Source organism: Ambystoma mexicanum, chromosome 1p (assembly GCF_040938575.1).
Source record: "Ambystoma mexicanum isolate Mex_15411 chromosome 1p, UKY_AmexF1_1, whole genome shotgun sequence".
NCBI lineage: Eukaryota > Metazoa > Chordata > Amphibia > Caudata > Ambystomatidae > Ambystoma > Ambystoma mexicanum.
In genome coordinates, this window is record NC_090921.1 from 161,612,496 (window position 1) to 161,633,553 (window position 21,058).

Sequence of the window (21,058 nt, forward strand, 5' to 3'; positions counted from 1 at the left end):
TAAACAAACTCCTTTTACAACGTCTTTAATCGTCGTAGTAGCCTAATCTTTCCCTATTATTTGGGACTATGAGTTCACGTTTCTTCTGACCGCTATATTAAAGCGCAGGAACAAGGCGTATCCTTTACCTCGGGTGTCCTCCCTGGTATCCTCTCTCTTTATCTCGGGTGTCCTCCCCGGTATCCTATCTCTTTATCTCGGGTGTCCTCCCCGGTATCCTCTCTCTTTATTCAGTTATTCTCAAGTCATTATCCCCCTATATATATATACATACAGTCTTCTCTATTTCTGACTATTTTGTTTTCTCCACCTCCCTCCGTTACCTTTCCCCTTACTTGTTCTATTGCTTAAGGACATTTGCCAAAGCATCAATTGTCACTCCACTCACCGCTCGCATCGTTCCTCTCTGTGTCTTCGGGATCAAAGCGTCCGTTACCGCCTTCTTTTGGTCTTTCATCTGATTCACTGCCCGTAGGAATGGAAGGGTTTATGTTTTTAAAACGGGTGCCTTCAACCCACTGCAGTTTTTTGGACAGTATTACGCTATCATTGTCCACGAGAAGCTTCACAGTCTACTCGGCCAAAATGGCGAAGGACTTGTGATATTGCCGAAGACCTGGGGTCTAATTACCCGGTAGGCGGTGAGCCATGGTGCTATTAGCGGCATGGCTCATGCCGGTAAAATACCGGTACCGCCTTGGTGGAAAGGGGATTTACCGCCCCATTCCAAGGTTGGAGGGGCGGTAAATCCTCTTTCCGCCATTGCCCTTCCCCATTCCCATTTCTGCCCCACAGGGCTCTATGGGAATGGGGAAGGCGCTAATTACGTCACCGCAATTTTGCGGTGCCGTAATTAGCTCCGAGGTCCCTTAGCGGGTTGGATTTTAACGCCTGCAAAAAGCAGGCGTTAAATCCCCCAACCCACAAAGGGACCTTGTAGTAAGCCGGTAAGGATTTACCGTTACCGGTATTTTACCGGTACCAGTAAATCCTTACCGCCATCCGTGTAATGAGGCCCCTATAGTTACTTTGTGTCGATGGTCAATAGGTGTCTTATCAATAATCAAAATTCAATAGTTGATGGTCAAAACCATCCTCTGCTGCCTCTGAACGGGACCATGAGATTTAGAGCTCGCCCTTCGGCACCTTAAGTCGAGATAGCTGCACCTTGAGAAGGATGGGGTACAGGATTCTCTTACTTCAACACCAATCAATAAGGAAAAGTCAATGGTTTGACAAAGGGAAGCCCGTTTAATGACAAGTACAAAAAACAAGGAAACAAATGGAAATCATCAGAGCTGCGATCGCCTGTCTCGCTTCAACTTCCAAATTCTTCATGCAAACAGTAACTTTTATAGCAAATTCTCATCATCATTGACGTGTAAAACTCATAAATTTGACATGCAATTCTATTGGTTGAAAAAGGTAACTTAAGTATAGGTACTATATCTGTATATGGTAACAGAGTGTGGGGATTGGATAACTCTTATCGGGTGGGCGTCTATGTCCATCACTCTACATCACTCGTGATAGACGTCACTAAAAGTATGACGTCTTATTGGTTCTACTCGCTATAGGACCCTAGATTATTTGGTCCATTGTGATTGGGTCAGTTACACCCCTAAGCATACATCTTCACTTTAATTAGCAGCATGCAGAATGGTCGCCCAGGTGCGGGATGGCCCAAGATTCACCCTGCCTCACTTCTATCAATCAATACCCTTAGACCTATGTGTCAATTAGTTGGCTGAGAGTGGCCTCAAACTGTAGCTTGTTATCCGGAAAGGTTATGGCATCCTCTGGGTTTGGATGACATCAAATGTGGGCACCTCTCTGCGCCAGGCTGGTCACATGTCAGTTCAGCTTGGATCAGCTTCATTTTCCCTCTATTTGTGTATTTGATTCTTTGTTCGGCCTCGCCACCTGCCTGGGCCTCCTTATCTCGACCTTCACGGGGCAGGCTTCTATGCTCTTAAGTTTCAATTCTTCAGAGTTGCTGCTCTCCTCCCTTCCTTGGGTTAAACTCGAATTCCTAGCCATGAGCTGCTTCTTGCTGAGTTTTGATTCCGCTCTTTTGCCTGACTTTGAGCTAGATTATGAATCCTGGCCTGTTTGTCCTCTATCACCCTAGGCTTAATTCTGCCTTTGTAAAATGGAGTCGCACTTGTATAATGTGCTGCTGAGGTCGATATATATTTGGCGCTTTGCGGCTCTATCCTTCTACTAAGCATTGCAAGCAGAATCGTTTCCTGAGCTTCTTGCGTTCCAAGCCTATTTACATCGTTATTCGCAACATTTCGTCTTTGTTTATCACCTTTTTGGTTGTCTTTTCTTTCATCTGTGAGCCATTGTGTCGTCAGCATTCGTCTCCAATAAGAGCCCTTTGGGTCTCTTCAGGGACAGTTTGTAAGTGGTCTTCATTTCACGTCAGCTGCTGGTCCGGTTGTCTTAATGGGTACCGTGCAGTCCATGGTTGTCTGGTTATTGGCGCTTCAATAGGTATACAATTCCTTCTGATGGGTACTGGACAGAGCCCCACTGTGGCTCGCTGTTGGTTCATTTGCTCTTTATACGTCACATATCTTGGCGAGTATGCTTCTGGTATCTCAAAATGAGTGGCTGGAGTGCAGGCCATATTTGGGACCTCCTCTACAGACCATTCCCAGGGCTTGTTTTGTTGAGATGAACTCCTGTCCACAATCACGGGAGACACTTCCAGATCTTGATCCTCAATTTGAAGTAGCCCATCCCATTTTCTCGCAAAGATATCCTGAATTGTCTGGCCTGCATGGTAAAAATCTGCCGAAGTGAAACATCCACTTGTACTTGATTCCCCTAGATTGTAGAGCTGCATCTCACGCTTCTTTTGGAGGGTAATTTGCGACAGGTCTTGAAATAACTGGATCTCAGTTACATTATACATGATTGTGGACGTTTCTCGTGCTTTCTTGTGGATCAGCTCCTTTTGTGGGCAAGAGGAGCATGCAGCCAAAATATCCTGTGGGCGGCCCCTGGATTAGTCCTTCTCGGGCCTGTTCTGTGCGTACGGCGTTCTTTCATCGCTGGATTTTTCAAAGCTTGCCACTTCAACGTGCACTAGTGTTCATTGACATTTTTTAGGAGGGTGGGAAAAGGAAGATAAGGGTTTCGGGGTTAGGGAATAGATCAAATCAGTGGCAGAGAGGGTTTTTAAAAATAAATTTGATGAACATTTCCACGTTGAAATGCCAAGCTTTGAAAATTCTGGCGAGGAAATGACATGGAACCATTCTGTGGTGCGGTCAAATGAGACTGTGGGCGATTCGTCTTCTGCGATTAGATCTGTGAAGATATGAGCTACTGATTCTTTGTAATTCGCATCTGTAATTCATTAACAGCAAATTCCTTATATAAGTATATAAGAGCACTGTGATCTGTTTTCCAAGTCTTCACACTGCACACTGCACCTCAAGGTTGTGCGACAGCCTGCAAGCTCTTCCGGGGCGATATCAGATTGTGAACAGTCCCGTGTTAATTTCTGAATTGCCCTTTCATTGCTATCAACCAGATTTTGGAAGTAATCAGCGAAGCCAGGAAGCTGCATACAGCTGATTGGCGATGCCAGGTAACCTAGGCAACGCATAAAACCTCGAGACACTGTGCGTTCATGCAGGCAGCCTCAAGTATTGGGAGACAGCACAAATGTTATCTAGGTAAGTGACGAGGTGGGAAAACAGTGCATATTAAGGTCCCCAGATACATAAGATAGAAGTCTTTGACGGTTAAATCCGTTCTAGGCATTTGATTTCCTGACGAGATGCCATTTTTGGAAGACCACTTATTGATTATACTCTGGTTAATACACGAACATAAAGGTATGATAAAAGATACTTTTTTTGTACGCATGCAATAGATTTTGACCCCCAACAACTACAATATTGAGATTGATTACTCCTTCCTCTTTATTTTTTTGTCTGTGATTTTTGGAACATGGATCATGTATAGGAACACGTGTGGTATTTAATTAGAAATCTTTCGAAATAATTATGTTTTTGTCTTGTTTTCTATTTAAATGTATGTAATTGAAATACATTAACTGCTTGGCCCTGATGATGGTGTTGTACACCGAAATGCATTGGCTTGACTATGTTATATGTAAACCATAAGGTCTTTCTGCCTCAAGAACCGTGTGAATTAAACATAGTTCGAGAATTTGTTTACAAAAAAGAGATTTGGCTTCTAATATTTTTGGATGAAAGGGATGAGAAATAACACTAAGAGATTGAATTTTACTTTTGAGATATGAGTTACCTATACAGTCTACACAGCATTCCTACTTGAACAATTAAAGAACGAAGAAACTCACAGTGACAGCTATATGTGAGCACCAGAGACAATTGGGTGTTTTTCCCCCTAATTCTTTCTGTCTTCTGGACCCATAGGTGAAACCATCACCATACGTGAAACTATGAAAAACAATTGAGAAGTGTCAGCACCCAGAAGAGGGGGATCCAGGGATGAAACCATCACCCAGCGAACATTGGGAACAAACTTTCATTTGGTTAAAGGAACTTTGTTTTTGTTATTTGAACATATTAGGCCCGAAGGCAAGAGACTTTTCTAAGGAAACGAGACTTGGCCATCGACGATCTTAAGAACTGCCATTGGAACTGTCGTCTCGTGCTGGAGTAGCCCGAAACAGTACTTGTGCTCCGAGTTCCCATCTTACCCAGTGTCCAAAACGTGGGGCAGGGAGACCCAAGCTATTGCATCCTGACATATTATTTGAGAACACTTCTTACTTTCCTTGAGAACTATCCCACACCCCTTTTTGTATTAGTTGTGAGGTTTTGGTTTTGGTAATTGGTAATAGGTTTCTTAGTATAGGCCCTTTTTTTGACACAACGCCAATATGACTGCCTTATTTTTCATTTGATGGTCGACGCTTCCTCCCATCTTAGATTTTTTTCCAACCCGCACACAGCATTCATTGTTCAATAAACACCCTTGAACTGTGATCACTTGTGTCTGTCTAACTTGTTGTCACCATGAGTTCCTCACAGGTATTATGTACACTTTGGCGTTTCTTGGTGAGTCTTTCTGGCATTCCGAGGTAGAGGCTGTTTGAGTAGTCAATTCTTGTAAATATCCGGGATATGATTGGAAGGGTTCTGTGAGGTAAGGAGAGGTATGGGAGTAATCCTATGAGTAGTCTTAGGAGGTAGAAGCATTTTTTGGTGATTGTGTTGACTTGCAGTTCCAGGGATAGTCCATTGTCCATGAGTAGTCCTAGGTTATTTACTACATTGGAAGTTTCCGGTTTTGTTCTCATGCCGGCCGGCCAGTCCAGTTGTGCGTTTGTTGCTTTGTTTTCTGTGAGTGAGACTATTATTTCTGTTTTTGGCGGGTTCAGTTTGAGGTTGTTTGTTGTCATCCAGTTGAAGATGTCTGTAAGGCAGTTGTTGAGGCAGTTATTTTGTTCCTCAGTCGTGGTTGTCTTCATAATCAGTTGTGTGTCATCTGCATAGTTGTAGGCGGTTAGTCTGTGGGTTCGAATGATTTTTTATCAGGGGGCACATGTAAATGCTGAAAAAGCAGGGGAGAGAGGCTGGCACCCTGTGCAACTCCACAGGAGATCTTTTTGGTATTTGAGATGAACGGTGGTAAGTATGTTTTTTGATTCAGTTTGTAAGGAATAAGGTAAGCCAGCTTAGTGTGGTTTCCTGTATGCCACATTCCTGGAGTCATTTTATTAGTATTGTGTGGCTATTTGTTTAGAAAGGCTCAGGTATGTCCAATAGCATGTTGGCTGATTGGACGTCTTTGTCAGCATTTATTTTCAAGTCGTCGCATATTGATAGGAATGCTGATTCTGTTCCTCCCATTGGTCTGAAGCCAACTTGGATTCCATTTGTTTCGAAGTATTTAAGTAGAATCTTGCAGACATGGTTCTCCAGGATCTTTGCAGGGGAGGTAAAGTTGGATATCGGTCTGTAGTTTCTTGGGTCTTCTGCACTTTCTGATTCCTTTTTTAGCAGTGGTTTTATGTATACTGACTTGAAGGTGGTGCGAGAAACCTGAAGGCGTCTCACTCACTGGTCCCCAGGGATTTGTCATCCAGGTTGTCATACATGGCCATCGCTATTGGATCCAGTTCTTGGGGGTGGACCAGTGGAGGAGGATCACCTAGATGAGGGGTCTTCAGGGAGTGGAAGTAGGACACCGAAGGTTGAGACGCGGTACCCCCTTGGTCATAACACCTTTACCTCTTCCTATCCTGTAGGATACTTATAAGCTCTACCCATCTTTCTGACACAAACACTTTCTTACACCATAAAAGACAGCAGACTAGCACCAGAGCCGTTTACCTGACATGTCCCAACGCATGGGTCAGACAATTGACAATAACCACACACACCCGACAGCCCTTTACCTTCCCCACAGAGATAAAAGGCAGAGCACGAGAGCACACTTCGAGCAAGGCCGAACGCACAAGGAAACAGCTACTCCGACCGGCCATTCAAATGGAGGATATAGGTGGCAGGACCAGGAGGGACGAAGAAGGGGGAATTGCCCTTCCCCTTTTCAACTCACACAATGCCGGGAAACATAGCTGACGTGTGGAGCAACAGATGTCAACAGTACACAGGGGCCTCACGCCTTGATAACACAAGTGGGGAGGAGTGCTGTCTACCGTGGTACCGTCCTTGACTCCAGCAGCAAGACAAGCCAAGCAGACTCAAGACAGTCTGACTCCGAGGAGGCTGATAGGAAACTGAACTGTGTTTGAGCGCAAGGTTGCAAGTGGCAACATTAGATGAATGCAAGAACTTGAAAACAAAGAACGTGTGTGTTTGAACATTTCAGAAAGCCCAGAGAAGGGCCAGCTGAAGAGTGGTCAGGTGCTGTAGGAGTGCCCAGTCGAAGGACTCTCACTGGCCCTCGTGTAGTGAAACTGCAAGTGCCAGAAGGCCCTGGGAAAGGGCAGCGTGAGGTGTGAGGGTGGTCCTACAAGGGTGACGTCAAATCTTGTGTACACTCAAAAGTCTCTGACCCATTGCCAAGAGAAAGCTAGGGGAAGGGATCCCTCCCCACTTTCTGAAGAGAACATATTATAAAATACGGCAAGTATGAACCCGACGGAGGGATGCTGAAAGAAAGCTAGGAAAAGGGAACCCGGCTTTCAGATGAGATGAGCAAATCATGAACTGTGTTAAAGATGGCTATGTGAGCCCGACAGAGGGATGCCAGTGGAAAAGCTTACTGTATCAAAAATGGCTATGTGAACCCGACGGAGGGATGCCAAGGGGAAAGCTAATGGGAATGAATCCCACAATTTGATAAAGCAAAGTGAACTGTGTATTTGGCAAACGTGAACCTGGCAGAGGGAGGCCTGCAAGTTGGGGTGAAGAGTAATACACCCGTGAACATTGTGCGACAAGAGTGATTGTCCGTAGTAGGAAGTTGTTTAAAAAGACATTAAGACTCTTGAATATTGTAAACTGAATTTGAAATGTCGTAGTGAACCCGACAGAGGGAAGCCCAAGTTTCAAGCATAAGACTCTTGAATATTGCAAGGTGCATTCGAAAGGCCGCAGTGAACCCGACGGAGGGAGACCGAAGTTGCAAGGAGGACCCATGCCCGGTAGAGGGAGATCTGAGGGCCGATGAGCCATGCCCCAAGGTGCAAGATTACAGAAGGAACTATTGTTTGTTTGTTGTTTTGATCCATCAGGCCTTCTAAGGCAATGGGCCTCATTACAACTCAGGCGTTAAGGGTTAACGCCACCGTTAACCCTTAACGCCTGATTCTGATTTTAACGCCTGCTTTTAGCAGGCGTTAAAATCCATGGCGCTAAACTGCCATGGTGCTAATTACGCCGCCGTAATTTACGGCGGCGTAAATTTAGCGCCTTCCCCACTCCCATTATGCCCTATGGGGCAAAAATGGGAATGGGGAAGGGAAAATGGGAAATGGGGATTTACCGCCCCACTCACCTTGGAATGGGGCGGTAAATCCGCCATCCACCATGGTGTAAACGGAGTTTACACCATGGTGGTAAAGTTGGTGCACTTAGCACCAAGGTTGTAATGAGGCCCAATGTCACACCTCAGAAGCTAGGTTCGAGGTTCCCGGCCCTCATGGCGCATTCCAACAAACACGTCTCTCTGATAGCTGGTAATAGACTGCTTCCTGCTATTCGGCATGGCATACAGCGTTTCTTTGCTCCGTTCCTGAGGTATTGGAAGTTGCCATGGAGACAGGCTACAGCGGCAGCCTATTGCCAAAAGACCGCTTTTCCCTTTGTTCCCATTCATGCACAAACTGACATGTGACTGGATCGTCCAACGAGCGCACCGAGCCTCGTCCTCATTAAGGGATATATATACGCCATCAACCCACCAAACGCTGCTTCTGTTTGAAGTAGCTCCCGGCGAATTTAAGTAACGTCTTCACGTCCTTGTCCTGGTTTCCTTGCTTGACTACCAGTGTATCAAATCCTGCTTCTGGTCACACGGACTGCCTTCTTATTGCGGCTTACCTTGCTTACCTACCGGTTTACCGAATCCTGCTTCCGCTCACACGGACTGCCTTCTTATTGCGGCTTACCTTGCTTGCCTACCTGTGTACCGAATCCTGCTTCCGTTCACACGGGCTGCCTTCTCTTTTCGGCTTACCTTGTTTGCCTACCTGTGTACCGAATCCTGCTTGCGTTCACATGGACTGCCTTCTCTTTGCGGCTTACCTTGCTTGCCTACCTGTGTGCCAAATCCTGCTTCTGTCCACACGGACTGCCTTCTATCTTGCTTGAAACATCTGTGTACTGAAACCAACTTCTCTGCACACAGTCTACTCCTGCCATACGACCTCTACTTCTCAACACTGCCTCTATACTGGACCAAGCTCTTCCTTCATTTATCTGCATTACAAACCTATTTTGTTCTCAACCTCTGTGCACTATTGGAAATCTTGCAGTAAGGGCACCTACCCGCTGCGAGGGCTCCCCTTATGCCACCCGGATGAAGTTATCCCATACTAACATACCTTTTTATTGTTTTAGCCTTTCGTTGTTTTCTACTATGGTAAGAGATCCTCTGTTCTTTGACTGGTGTATTGTCAGTCAACTATTCAGAAAGTCCATACCATATCCCTCTCCCTTTGTAGGGAACCCTGGTTACCATCATCTAGGAGGGAGGGGAACTGTTGGCTCAGGTAGATATACACTGAAAATCTCAGTTAGTTTGTCTCTTAACGCATACATTATTATTGATCTGTGAACCTTCTTTTTTCAGCTGGTTCCGTGGCGGTGCACTATCCCCGCTCTTTTAGGTGATTAGCACCTTTGTCTGTCTTATTACAAAAGCAAAGGCGCATATCATAGAAAAGAGATTCCCTCAAGTGAGGAGGCTTGTGCTCTAAACAGCCCGAGCTTTACAATCAATCCCGGAGATTAAGATTCTGAGTCCTGTCTTCTTGCTCCAAGCATTCACCAGTTCGGTGAGTAACAGAAACAGAAGCCATGGAAACTGCAGACCCCCTGGCTACCCTGATGCAGCTTGTAACTGATTTAAGAAACGATATGACAACAGCGCATGTCACTTTACGTCACAGAATTGAGTCTGCAGGATTTGTGAAGTACCCATTCTCAAGGGTTCGACACTTCATGGGATACAGCATCCAGTTCTGGTTTTTCATATCCTAGGCAGGAGGCGACCCCTGCCTTATGGCCACACAATTTTCCTTGGATCCTCCAGAACGCTTTACCAGTGACCCCAAACAATACCGAACATTCATCAATCAATGTAAACTACATTTCCTTTGTCATTGTACAGCCTTTCCTAACTCCACTACTAAAGCAATGTTCGTTCTTTCATATCTGGGGGGCACAGTTGCAGCCTGGGCTAACCCCCTACTAGAAACAAATAGCTATCTTCTCTATGACTGTGATGCACTCAGTATGGCCATGAATAGGGTATCTGATACCTGCTATAAGTCACTGGCTACGGATGTGGAGTTCCTGAATCTCTGCCAAGGTACTTCTTCCCTGCTCACGTACTTGGCACGATTCAACCAGCTAGTGGCCGAAATGGACTGGCCTGAAGAAAAAAAATCAGCCGTCTTTTACAAGGGTCTTTCAGAAGAACTCAAGGATACGCTTGCCACTGTCCCTTTTGTCCCGACTGTATTTGGAGAGCTGTGGATCTGGTTCTGCAGATCGACGCCCACAGAGCAGAAAGAAAGGGAGAACAGAAACCTCTGCCACAAGCTGTCTCCTCATATGAATCTGCCTTCCCCCAAACGTCCGCTCCTGAACCCATGCAGGTGGGGGCCACACCTGCACAATGAGAGCATCGCCAATCGCACAATTTGCGCATGTATTGTGGATCAGCCAAACACCAACTTAAAGATTGTCCCTAAAAACCTGTCAAGAAGACAGGAAACGCAAGAACCCGGCAGTCGAAGGAGTCCCTAAACCGGGGGTGTTTTCTTTGGACTCTCACGGGACATCATCCTCCACTCCGGTCAGTCTTCCAGTGATTTTTACCCCGGCATCTGACATTTCCTTTCCAGCCATGGCTATCGTAGACTCTGGTGCGACTGGAAACTATATGGACTATGATTAGGCCATCACTAACTGCATTTTTGTGTTAACCAAAGCAGAGCCCGAAGCTGTTCACACAGTGGATGGCACCTCGTTGGTATCCGGTCTAGTCACACAACATACCTCACCCATTCGCATGCATACTGAGGAAGGTCATGCTGAGAACATATTCTTCGACCTGATCAAGGCACCGCGATTCAGGGTCATATTAGGCATAGCCTGGTTGCGGCATCATAACCCTGCTATTGACTGGTCCAAGAGAGTCGTACAGTTTCCCTCGCCAGTATGTAATGACAACTGTTTCCAAAACACAAGCATATCCCCAAAGTCTTCATGTCAAGCCATGGTGGCCTCCATGGTGCTCATTGGTGCTATAACCACTGATATGGGCTCTAACATTCCGACTGAGTATTTGGCTTTCCAGGATGTTTTTGATAAAGGGGGTGCAGACCGTCCATAGACCCTATGACTGCCCTATAGATCTGGTTCCTGGTGCCAAATTTCCAACAGGTACAGTGTACTCCCTCATCCTACCTGAAGACTAAGTCCTAAAGGAGAATATTGACAAGGCTCTGGCTATGGGATTCATTCGACCGTCCAAATCACCTGCAGCTTCTCCCATCTTCTTTGTTCCCAAGAAAGAGGGGGACCTCCGGCCTTGTATTGATTACCGGGCACTGTACGCGGTCACCATAAAAACTCAGTACCCTCTGCCTCTGATATCCGCATTGCTTCCATCAGTGGTGTTCACTAAGTTGGATCTTAGGGGAGCGTACAACCTGGTTCGCATGCGCAAAGGGGATGAGTGGAAGACAACTTTCAAAACCTGTTGTGGGTTGTTTGAGTATCAGGTCATGCCCTTTGGGTTATGTAATGCCCCTATCACTTTTCAGGTGTTCATGAATGAAATCTTCCATGACTATTTGGACCAATTTGTAGTGGTTTATCTGGATGATATTCTGATTTATTCTTCATCAACCGAGTGCCACACCATACATGTTTGCCTAGTGCTTCAAAGACTGAGAGACCATCACCTCTTTGTGAAAGCAGAGAAATGTGTTTTCAATTCCACAGAAGTGGAGTTTCTGGGCTATGACCTAACCAACCAGGGCATTCGAATGAGTCGTTCAAAGGTCAAAGCAATACTCAAGTGGCCTGTTCCTACAACAACCAAGATGTTTCAGTCATTTCTGGGTTTCTCAAATTTCTATAGACAGTTCATCTATTCCTTTTCTTCCATTTCTGCTCCCCTGACGGCCTTAACCAGTTCAAAACAAGCTTATCACTGGAATCCGGAAGCTCAGCTGGCTTTCGGTGCTTTGAAGGCGGCATTCTCCACTGCAACATCCTACCCCGGTTTTGCCCTTCTTAGTGGAAGCTGATGCTTATGCTTTAGCAGCTGGGGCGGTGCTTTCTTAGCATTGTCCCGATTCGGGGGAAATTCATCCCAATACCTACTTTTCCAGGAATTTGACCCAATACGAATAAAACGATCCCATCACGGAGCGAGAACTGCTAGCCATTAAATAAGCTTTCTCTGACTGGAGCCATCACTTGTTGGGGGCACGCCACCCGGTGACTGTCTTTTCGGACTACTGCAGTCTCCTGGCATTCAAATCTATGAAATGCCTCACTGCCGGGCAGGCTCGCTGGCACTTATTTTTTTCTCAGTTTGATGCCACTATCACATATCGTCCGGCTCGCTTAAACACTTGTGCAGACACACTGGGGGTCATTACAACCCAGGCGCTAATTGCGCCAACTTTACCACCATGGTGTAAACTTCGTTTACACCATGGTGGATGGCGGATTTACCGCCCCATTCCAAGGTGAGTGGGGCGGTAAATCCCCATTTCCCATTTTCCCTTCCCCATTCCCATTTTTGCCCCATAGGGCATAATGGGAGTGGGGAAGGTGCTAATTACGCCACCGTAAATTACGGTGGCGTAATTAGCATCATGGCAGGTTAGCGCCATGGATTTTAACGGCTGCTAAAAGCAGCCGTTAAAATCAGAATAGGCGTTAAGGGTTAACGACGGCGTTAACCCTTAACGCCTGGGTCGTAAGGAGGCCCACTGTCTTAATTGTCCTCTGAGTCTCTCGCTGATCCAGGTGGTCATTCCTTGCACCTGCCATGTAGGGTGGTGTGCAGCTGTATGCCTCAACTTTCGCTGCACTCGATCATCTCTGAATGGGTTACCTTGTATCCTGAGGAGTGCGTTTCCTTCAACTCGGATGTTGTACAGGGTATGCGTACATCCAGGGGCGCCTGTTTATGCCTCCCGGAGAAGCACGTATTTGTGCACTTACCTGGTCCCATGATTCTATTATTGCAGCGCACCCTGGTCAACAGAAGACCCTGGAATTCTTGCGCCGCTGGGCATGGTGGCCGTCCATGTCCAAGGACATTATCGACTATCTTTCCACCTGTTCAATCTGTTCTCAGTGCAAATCCTCTCGTTCCAAGCCTGTCAGTCTTTTGCTCCCTATGCCAGTGCCGCACAAACCATGGTATATGGTCTCTATGGATTTTATTGTTGATCTACTGTCACGACTCGCTCCCTTCGCTCCCGTTCCCACCACTTGGGGGCATGATTTGGGGTTTATTCCCTACTGGACTTTTCCTCCGAACCTTATGCTACAGTGCTGTGATGAATTGGGAGCGCTAAATCCCTATTTTCCAAGCTACTTCCCTTCCGGATCCATTCCAGGTTTTTGGCAGCCAGCATGCTTCTTTAACCAAATGACTATGCTTCCCAGAATGCCTGGCCCAATGCTTCACCTCCACCCTTGCAGGACAAGGTTGGGTGGAGGATAGGCAACACCTGTGGCTGCAGGTACAGCAATCAGCACACCTGAGGCGTGTGCTCGTTAAGCAGCTTTAAAAGCCTCAGTCTTACTTCAGTTCAGCGCTGGTCATCGTTGCAGTGTTTCCTGTTGTGACTAGTCCCTTTTTTCCTTGATCTTAGCTTTTGTACCTAGTTCCTAGTTCCTGTTTTCTTGTTCCTCCGCCCTAGATTTCGGATTCATGCGCTAATTGATTTCTGCTCCCTTGATTCCCTTTTTGTCTTCCTCTGTTTGCAGGCAGCATTTCTCAGTGCTTTCCCCTTTTAGATGCAGCCCAGTTTGTCTGTGTTCTATATTTCTTTGACTCTGTCCTTTGCTGCTGTAAACCCGTATGCCTTAGCCTTCCTCTTAGATTAGCTTCCTGTCTTTTCCTTGGAGGGGTAGGGGGAAGTTTGCATTGGTTATTTCGTTTTTCCCTGCTCCTGATCCTTACTTTCTATTGGGATCCATTCCATGTTTTCCATTGCACTTCTGCATTTATTTCCCATTTGATTATTAGGTGTGGTGTGCGTTTGTAGCTAGCTCCTGTGTGAATGCTTATGTTTTCCTCACTAATTTGTAATCACTATTCCAACTTAGGTATTTAGTTTTCCTCCCATTGCTGTTATAGCCTTTCTGGGTCCCAGTTTCATCAACAGGATTCGTGGGCTAGCTGACATTCAAGAGGTTTATCTCGGCCTCGTGAGTACTGTTCTTTAGTTCCCTTATTTAATACCATCAAGAGTGTTAGTTCACAGATCCTGTCATTGCTTGCCCTCCACGTGGGTTTAGCGCTGTCAGTACCTGTAACAGCAATTGGGGGGTAAGGCGCTTGCCGACTTTCCTCGCGGTCAGGTGCTTACCCCACATCCCTTTTCATATATTGGTTTTGTTGTCACACTCTATTTGCACTCCTGGTTTCTAGCATACATGAGTCGTTGTTCCTGTGTGCACGTAGTTTAATTCGAAGCTATTCACTGTGTGATTTAGTGCACATTTCCCTTGCCATATTCGCTGCCTTTGTACTCGCCTGACTAATCCTGACAGAATGACCAGCCCAAAATTCCCATTGAATATGGCAAGTTTATGAAAGAAAGGCAGCAAGGCCTCTAACAAGTTTATACAGAAAGCTTCCCCTACATTTACCTGTGACAATCAAATCACTAGTCCTGACTTAAATGAACTCCTTGTCACGAATGGGCATTTACGTGCAAGGTATTTTTCCCACAGGATGGCACATCTTACATTGCCTGATCCTAGTTCTATCTTTTGTTTTGATCCAGATTCTATGTCAGCGCAAGCCTTAGCCGCAGAAAACAACACACTGTTAGACTTATTATACAAGAGTACCTCTGTTGTTGAACCCCATGATTCCAGTTGTGCTTCACCTCAGATAGAACAGTTTCATGGTACAAACATAAAGAATGGAGGGGTTCCTTGCATAACTTCTGTTTTCTACCCTCAGTCTAAAGCATACTCCTTTGCACAAGTACATACTGTAGTCCCTAATGCCAAGAGGTCTAATGTCAATAGTTTGCTTAAGGGAAACACAGACCAAGTTAGTAAGAGAAAGTATAAATCTCAGAACCTGAAAGCAGTAGAGGACAATGCACAATCGGTGCACATCCAGATTGCTAGTGCAGGATCCAGCCCTGATGCCACTATGCCTCGCCCTGTGCCTACTGATAGTGATGCACAGTTAATGCAGGGCATGCTAAGAGCTAAGCTTGAGGAGTTAAGACAAGAATCCATTTCTTTACAAGAGGAGAATAAAACCTTGCACTCTTTACTGAATACACCTCAGACTTTATCCGTTGATGTTGATGAAGTGAACACTGTTCAGCCCCTGAGTGCAGAGACTTTGGTAAACCATGATATTTGTCAATATGTTAGATCTATTGGGAGTGAAAGTCTTTCTTCTAGCACAGCGCTTAATCTGGGCACAGTTTCTGACAATGGTTCTGCTGTTTGTCAGGGATTGCAGTTAACTGAAGATTTACAAGCCACTCCTTTACCTAAAATTTCATGTGTACCAGTATGTCATAATCCTGAGCTAGCACACATGCAAGCTTCTGATTTCCAAACATAATCCACATGGTGGCATACACAGATTCAGTCACCACAGTAGGCTTAGGCCCTGCTCTTGATACAGCTGCTGAGACTGAAGTAGATGTTCAAGCTGATGTGGAAAACGATGTTACCTCTGGGTTCACTCTTCCTTCTGCCAATTCTGATCAATACGAACAGTCAGAAACAGTACAGATTTCATCTTCTGATGGTCTCATTCCACAGCATACAGAACCAAAAGACCGGCAGGCGATTCCTGAACTGTTGATTGTAAGTCTGCCTCTTTCAGAAGCTAAGACAGAGGAATGGACAATTGACGAAATCCTGATTAACAGAGACTTTACTATGGTAATTCCACTGGTTGATTTTGACTTCTACAAAGAAAAAGACTCTGTGTCACCCACTAAAGAAAAGGACTGCAAGGGTACAGCTCAGTCTTTGGTTACTGGTGCCAAGGAGTCTACTGCCCTAAAGGTGCCCTCCATTCCTGAGCCACCAATGTGTCTGTCAACTTCTGAGACTTCTGTCTGTCCTCCTACAACCATTGACTCTTCTATGATCCAACCCACAGCCCTGCAGTCATCTTTGGCACACGTGTCTTCACCCAATGAACCGCTGCCATGTCTGCCATTTATTCTAGAGCCAGTCCCAAAGACCTGGACATGTTTGTATCCAGCAACCGAGATTGCTCCGGCTTGCATGCCTTCAGCCTCAAGGTTTCCTCTGGCCTGCCTGTCTTCAGCTACAGTGACTCATTCTGCAGATCATCCTTCAGCTATAGAGCCTCCGGTAGTCCATCATAAGTGCATGTCTTCAGTCCCGGAGTATACTGAGTATTTGCCTTCAGTTCATGAGACGCCTGTATCCTGCTTAGCCTCGCTGCCAATATCAGAGGTATACCTGTCTACACCATCAGATCCTGCTGTATTTTCTTCTGCTCCAGCGATTCCTCCTGAATCCCAACCATTTACTGTCGATGAACGTCTAGCCTGCCTTTCTTTTGCTTCAGGAGGAGCACCAGAATGCCTGCCTTTTCCACAAGACGATTCTCCCAACTGCTTCACTTTAGCATCAGAGCCTCCTAAAAATGCAGCATCAGAGTTTGAGACTTTTGCCAGCTCCCACTTCAGAGTCATGAAGCTGGACCAAGTGATGAGTCAGAACCACTCACCTGGGTGTGCACAGGGGGTGGTGTAGACCGGCGTATTACCTACAGGACTTGTGCAAGAGAATTTCGCCAAGAAGCACCAGTTGGGTGCTAGTAGCCAAAGGAAGGGAATGACTGCTGCAGTTCAAAATGTGTCTGTTATTGCTCCTTCTGCGAGTGTGCCTGAAATACCGAGTACTGCGTCTATCACTCCTATCAGTATGCCAAACGTCCCTGCTGTTGTTTCCCACGTGCAACAAAGTGGCTACACGACTGTCACCAGGAGTACCAGCCTTGTACAACCCATTGGACTTTCAGGTCTCCAAGGCGTAGAACATGTGCAGTCAAACCTTAGTCACTTTCAACCACAAGCCTTTTCCCAGATGAATGACAGAAGAAAATCTGAACTTCTACCTCAGCCGCCACCTTCTCTAATGGCTGAAAATAAACCTTTCCTGAAGCCAGCAATTTCCTCACCTCCCGCATGTCCACTCTCGGCAGAAAGGCTAACAGGGCTTCTACCATTGTCTAAGGCATGTTGCACCAACCTGCCTCCCTCCTCAAAGACTTATAAGGGTCCACTCCCAGTGACTGAGCTTCCTGGACCTTCCAACTCTGCTTCAGGTCCTGCAAGTCCTTCATGCCTTTCTTCGAACCATGAGTCTCTTCCTCACCAGAAGCCACCGTTTCCATCAGTACCACCTCCAAAGAAAAAGCACTCCCATCATGGAAAGAAGATGTCTCGTGCGGGTGGCGGGCACCCGAAGACGGCCGTGGGAGGGGGTATACTGTCACGACTCGCTCCCTTCGCTCCCGTTCCCACCACTTGGGGGCATGATTTGGGGTTTATTCCCTACTGGACTTTTCCTCCGAACCTTATGCTACAGTGCTGTGATGAATTGGGAGTGCTAAATCCCTATTTTCCAAGCTACTTCCCTTCCGGATCCATTCCAGGTTTTTGGCAGCCAGCATGCTTCTTTAACCAAATGACTATGCTTCCCAGAATGCCTGGCCCACTGCTTCACCTCCACCCTTGCAGGACAAGGTTGGGTGGAGGATAGGCAACACCTGTGGCTGCAGGTGCAGCAATCAGCACACCTGAGGCGTGTGCTCGTTAAGCAGCTTTAAAAGCGTCAGTCTTACTTCAGTCCAGCGCTGGTCATCGTTGCAGTGTTTCCTGTTCTGACTAGTCCCTTTTTTCCTTGATCTTAGCTTTTGTACCTAGTTCCTAGTTCCTGTTTTCTTGTTCCTCCGCCCTGGATTTCGGATTCATGCGCTAATTGATTTCTGCTCCCTTGATTCCCTTTTTGTCTTCCTCTGTTTGCAGGCAGCATTTCTCAGTGCTTTCCCCTTTTAGATGCAGCCCAGTTTGTCTGTGTTCTATATTTCTTTGACTCTGTCCTTTGCTGCTGTAAACCCGTATGCCTTAGCCTTCCTCTTAGATTAGCTTCCTGTCTTTTCCTTGGAGGGGTAGGGGGAAGTTTGCATTGGTTATTTCGTTTTTCCCTGCTCCTTGAAAAGAAAAACCGCAGCGTTTTCCAACACAATAACGTTTTATTTATGTTTGCGGTCGCTTCAAAAGCGACCGCAAACATAAATACAACGTTTTTAAAACTGCAGTTTTATTTCTAAGTTTTCCGGGCTCCTCCAGCCCGGGACACTTAGAAAAAAAAACGCAGCTAGTGCTTATTTTTTTTAAAAAAAATAAATAGCACTTACCGAGATTCAGCTGCAGCTTTCCTGCTCTGGTCTCCGGTCCCCGTCCTCCGCTTACAGCACTAATGAAGGGAAAGCCACCCAGCGGTAGCCTTTGTTTACTACAGCTGGCTGGCTTTTCCTTCATTAGTGCCGCAAAAGCAAAAGCCAGCACAGGAGGGCCTCCATTTCACAAAATGGATGCGCCCATGTGCTTGCTTTTGCGAATTTTGAGCTTGAATAGCTCAGAATTTTACATAGGAAGTTTTAAAACGGAGAATGCTAGTATTTTTTTTTTATGTTGCCTATCTATTTTTTAAAAACACATTTTTACTAGACCATCCCTTTAAGTTTAGTCATTCTTTCCTTTCTGTTGTTTCGGTTTTTCAACTAGGAAGTGTGATCACAGAAGGGACGCCGGAGCAAAGAAAGAGCAGATTTCACCTGCAGGCTCTGAGTTGGTCCTGTGCTCACTAACCCTGTTTGGCTCTGGCTGCATTGGATAAGCCTGGAGGGAACTGGTAGTTTTCCAGGTGCACATAATTGATGTGAATGCACAGCTGAAGTCGTGCATCATCCAGAGACCCATGTGCACAAGCAAGCCGAGGGAAACTGGAGAAAGGAAGACTCTCTGTCATCAAGGCTGGATCGGAGACACCCGTCTGTGGAGGGGTGTGGGTTCCAACAGTGCCTGTAGCAGTAGTAGCAGAAGAAATAAAGACAGGAAGTAGAAGCAGCCTGCAGCTGCTGTGATTGTGGACCTCTTGAATGAAGTTCTGTACTCCAAATCATCAGGAATACCTTGCTGGGAACTGTAATTGATGCTCGTGTATAGGTAAAAGCAAGTAAAGTTGTTTGCAGCCGTGGGTAGTCATTATAACAAGAGAATTGTATCACATGCTTGTAACACCGAAGTTAAAGTGCTTGCGTGAAGAAAAAGCCTTTCTTTTCCCCATTGTTATAATTGAACTGTTGTTGAACGGTTGCGTGTCTCCTATTAAGGAGGAGAACATTTCCGGTAAGCATTTAAGAAGCAGTAGTACACGTTTGCATAGTTACACTAACATCAAAGAGAGGTTGCACATATGAAACTGTGTTTCCCTATTCCTATTAGAGCACAATGCTGCCAGAATAAAAGGGACCATACCTTTACGTGGAAGTTTTGTCATCAAAAGGAAATCACATGTTCCTAAATGTGTTTCTACAGAGAAACTTGCTTTTTGAAACATGCAGAACACTGGTTTTAGAAGACATAGAAGTTGCTGAAGTCACGAAGATAACAAGCATTGCCCAAGCCAGTAGACAAAGCCTTTCTAAGGTGAAACCAGCCCAATTAAGAACTGAACACCATTGTTTGAAGGTGTGAAACTGTTGTAAATCCTGAGTCCTCTGATACAAGGGTGACAAGGTTATCCAAAGCTGGAAGAGTGGTAATACAGCATTGGGGTAACTACTGGAAACAAGAAGGTGAACATCAAGCTGGGGAAGGGAGTTGGGTGCTTGTCTTAATCTGTGGAGCTGAGACTGTTATAGAGGAGAGAGAAAAGCAGTCTGGAAGCCGAGACATATTTTGTGGTAGCTGCAAGCCTGGTAGGAAAGGCAAAGAGGCTGCCCGTCCTCATCATACAAGAAAGAAGAGTGTTTTGCTAACATGTAGAGGTTGAAGAGTTTTGTTTAAGTTGCCTAGATACTTTACACGTATCAAATTGAAGCAGAAGCAGTAGAACTGTGGTTGTCTATAATTTCGTCAGAACATTATTTGAACGTAGTAGAAGCAGTAGTAAACTGTGAGGCAAAGGACCCTGTGTCATGACCACAGATTAGTTGCTGAGTGTTAGTTCTATAGAAATCCTGTAAGGTTTAACCCTTGATGGAAAAAGGGAGGGGTTACTTAGTGTAGATAGCTAATTCCTGTAATATTCAATGGGAATTCCTCTTTCCTTCATGACCGCCTTATTGTGCCACTTTTGACTAAGCCTTACCAGTCTAGTCTTTGGCAACGTCATTCTATATAATGACAGCCCACCTGGAGACGCGCGCTTCGCGTCATTTGACTGCTCTGCAGTTGTGACGCCTACCGTGGTTCCTTGGAATCCCCTCACAGCTGTTGTCAGTTAAATTCCAGTCATTCCCTTATTCTAGCTTCAGTTTTGCCCTTCCCTTTCTAGTCTGTAGTCCCTGTCCGTTTTGGCCCATTCCTTGATTTTTCCCTGCAGAAATTATTTTCGTTGGCGACGGCTTCTCCTCAGAACTCCGGAGAGCGTTGTTCCGACTTCACGCAAGTACCATGTGTGATTGTGGAGTGTGTTATTATCAGTCCATTTTGACGTTTCGGGACTGTAGCAGTTATCTGTAGCGGCTTTCCATTCCGCTTCATGGAGTACTTGTCTTGTGTTAAATAGAAACGTTCTCTCCGCTCGTGCGCAATTATTGTTCGTGCGCTGGCCGGTTCAGAGGACTCTTCATTTTGTTCTTCTGTCATTGTGAGGACCGCACTGCGCTAGTGCGCATTCATTTGTGTTGGCGCTGGTTTAAAAGCTTTCTTGACTACCCATTTAGCAAATGCATTCATACACGCAGGCTAACTAGCAGTTAGTTATTTGTGTTCATAATTTGATATAGGGGAGTTTTGCATAGGCTTTCACTGTTATTGCTGGAACAGTATTTCTTTTTTCATTGGAACTAGTGAGGGTCATTAAAGAAACTATTTTCACCCCCTCATGTAGTATTTCCTCAGCAG